The sequence below is a fragment of the Bidens hawaiensis genome, unplaced genomic scaffold (genome assembly GCF_021521415.1).
Source record: "Bidens hawaiensis isolate Kalapana, Puna unplaced genomic scaffold, B.hawaiensis_p1.1 tig00050618_1, whole genome shotgun sequence".
NCBI classification, from domain to species: Eukaryota; Viridiplantae; Streptophyta; class Magnoliopsida; order Asterales; family Asteraceae; genus Bidens; species Bidens hawaiensis.
The window spans coordinates 64,242-68,183 of NW_027499070.1; positions in this window are offsets into that span (position 1 = coordinate 64,242).

A 3,942-nucleotide genomic window follows, 5' to 3' on the forward strand; every position below is an offset into this window, starting at 1 on the left:
TGGTCTGACAAACCCAACTGGTCCGGCATGGATTTGCTGATGTTTCCCAGCCAGTTGCACATGTCTATTTTGTTGTTATTTATTTTGCTATGTAATGTTAGACATAGCGGTTTGGAGCAGTTCCGTGGGCGGGGGATATGCCACGGGGGTTGTGTGTGATAGTCAGAGGTTTCACTTGTGGGCTCAGCATAATTACATCGTGTTTCTGGGTTAACATTGCCCCCGGAATGAGTACAGTACTGGGTTAACAGTGTCCCCAGATAATATTATATTTTGATATGGATTTATCATGGTTTACTCAAATTGTGAAACTCACCAACTATTCGTAGTTGACCCGTTTTCTCACATGCTTTTCAGGTACAATTAAGATGAAGTGATTGCTTACGTGCTAAGTGCTTGATGTGTGTAAGATTTGCGTGCAGGATGTTAGGATACATTATAACAAATAGAATTGTGTATCACCTAGACGGTAATGAAATACAAGATAATGTAATTTGAAGTATATTAATGTATTCAGTTTTCTTTATAAACAATGTGGTTGATATCAGAGGTGTCTGTTGCATCCCGTTTACGTTTCCGCTGCGGTTACGGGGTGTTACATCTAGTCACGAAACGACGAGCTGACACCCTAAACCGTTAAAGTCATGAGATTCGGATAGAATCGGGTATAAACCGATCAAAAGTTGAGCTTAGGGGTCACCCTAACTCAGATCTGGATCGAACGAGACGAAAAACGGTGAAAAACGGTGTAAAATGGGGTAAAATACGCTTTTCTGGCCACCACCCGGTTTTCCGGCACGGCGGCGCCGGAAAGGCGGCGTACGAGGTAATGATGTCAGGGAATGTTCCCTGACATTCTGACCTAACCCTAGGAGCGCGTGTAACGAATTCGTCAAGCAATTTGTTACAGAGAGTTAACGAATGAGCTCTGATTCGTTAGGCTGATTCGTTAAGAAAGAATAACGGATGAGCCCCATTCGTTAAGCAAATTCGTTAACGGAGAACTGACGAATGAACCCCAGTTCGTTATAAGGGCTAGTTCGTTATAAAGGTTCAATTCTTTATAAAGACCAGTTCGTTATATGGTTCACTTCGCTATAAAGGTTCAATTCATTATAATGTCCGTCGAAGTAACGAATGAGCCCCATTCGTTAAGGAACTGGATAACGAATTAAACTTTGAAAGAATGACAGAAAGGTCCCTGAACTTAAGATAAAATGGATTAATTACAAAGAAGCCCTCGAACTTTTGAGTTAGCAAATAAAATAATAAATTAGAATTCTAATGAAAAATCTGTTAAGTCAGCTCGACCCCAGCCAGGGGCTCTGCCCTTGGACCCCGCAAAAGCTGCCGCCCCTAGAATTCCGCTGTCAGGGGCGCTGCTCCCGGACCTCTGTTCGTTGAGGGTTATAATTAGACTAGAAACGTGATATGGGTAGTGATAGTTAATTGATACGTGTAATTGTTATACAGTTAGTCGCGCACAACTAAAGAAAGGGATAACCATTTAACGGTGAACGTAACCGAGTTCAGGTGAGTTTCTAGCCCCATTTCCTTGTTATATTTTCGGGGCTGTGTGCATACTCGATGTGATAGTTAATACACTTGCCATGTATGATTTATGTATTAGATATTATGTTATGAATGTGAACGAAAGCTTGTGGTACGTGAACGATCTTCGGATATTGCACGTATTGACAAGGGAGGTTTGTATATGAAAGATGAATGTGTATGACATATATATACGTACAACATATGAGTATGTATAAATGATTAAAGAAAGTATATGTATGTTACGGTTATGTAAAGACAGAATGTACGAAGATGAAGAAGTAAGAGATCAGACCATAATAATATCTGAGATAGAGAAGAAAAGGACCAGACCTTAATAATATCTGAGATATAGAAGAAAAGAGGGATCAGACCCTAATAATACCTGATATAGACAAGAAAGGGATAAGACGCTAATAATATTTGAGATAGACAAGGAAAGAGGGATCAGAACCTAATAATATCTGAGATAGAAAAGGACAGTAACTATATAGTATGAAAGTAATAAAGTATGAACGTATGTATGAAATTATTTAATGGAAGTAAATTAGTAAGTAATTATTATGTATCTTCGTATGCGTAATTAAAGGTAAGTATATGTATTGTATTGTATGATGTATGATTAACTAGAACTCAATTAGCGTAGCAGACTTTTAGTATGCACGCAGATGAGTAGAATGAGAAAGTTGGCTTGAGCAGGGACACATGGTAGAAGAATAAGAGTCTGGCATCTGAAGACGAATGATGTTTTATATTTAATGTTTTAATTTTGAAGGACAACAATGTTTTAAGACATGTTATGAATTATTATGTAATGTTTATGAAAGTTTTTATCTTCCGTGAAGGTTTTAATTAACTATGATATAAATAGAACTGTGTTTATGAGTAAATCCAATGTCCAAGTGAAGCACCGGTAACGGGGCCTTACACTAATCCTTTTATGCTTCAAGAACTAGCTCTCTTACAAATATATGACATTTTGGTGGTTAGTTTAAAGTTATGCATACTACTTTCTAAAATGTCATGATAATAGTTTTGTGTAAAGTTAAAGAGTTATTCGATCTTGTTACAAGCTAATGTCACCACATATTCTTATAAATAGTCGTCAACAAGAGTTAAGTGAATTCTAAATTAAGGTGGTAGCCTTTATATATTGTTTATATCGTTCAAAGTTATCTCATTTGCTTAAATTTAATATAAAAACAAACAAAAATTTAGTTTAAAACAAACATTTCAAGATTATAATTATCGATTAAGTTAATTACAAAGATTTAGTATTTAAAACATCTCGTATTCTCGGATCGATACTTGGTTCTTACCAACACTATCCTACATATACGATAGGTACATTTTCCTATTTATGTGTGGCTTATTCTTAATATAAGTCATTTTTATAAATTTAAAACCCGATATTGTATGAATAAGAATAAACTTCTATATATACAACCACACGACATCATTAATACTTATTAGAGATTTTACTTATCTTTCACGTTCTTGCGTTTATAGACAAAATGCATTACTTTGCCATGCGTAAGTGTTTACTACATGTATTAATTGAACCAATTTAATATGGTATGTGTTAGTCCTTTAATTTATTGCATGCACGTAGTTGGGTGATCATAGATTACTTGACTTTCTTTTCTATATACATTCAACATTTTAAAAAAAACGATAATCAGAAAACAAATCATTTACGGTACAAAACCATTTATAATGTCGTAACAAACTAAACTTATACTGAAAGAACTCTTGGTCATCTCATCGTAGCCCGCATGTACGGACATTTCTTGTTAATAGTGTATGGTTTATTTCTAATGCATAATGGTTGTGTATTAATAATGTATTGTGACATCCCACTTCGGCTGGGAAGGAGAACCAAACCTTCTTTATAAGAAGGTGGATACCTTACCCATCATAACGCATTTTGGGAGCTTAATGGTAGTGGATGAGAGGAGAATTCCACAGTTAAGCGTGCTCATATGAGAGTAGTATGAGGATGGGTGACCAATTGGGAAACCAAAAACAAATCTGTGAGGCGATGGTGGTACGTCCCGGTCAAAGCGGACAATATTATGGTACGGTGGTAGATGGTCTGTTACAGATGGTGTCAGAGCTAGGGTCGGACCGGTGATGCCAGGTTCCGCGAAGACGTTGGACCCCTAAGAGGGGTGGATTGTGACATCCCACATCGGTTGGGAATAAGAACTAAGCCTTCTTTATAAGGAGGTGGATACATTCCTCATCATAACGCGTTTTGGGCGCTTAATGGTAGTGGATGAAAGGAGAATTCCACGATTAAGCGTGCTCAGGTGGGAGTAGCATGAGGATGGGTGACCACCTGGAAAAAAAACAAATCCGTGAGGCGATGGTGGTACGTCCCGGACGAAG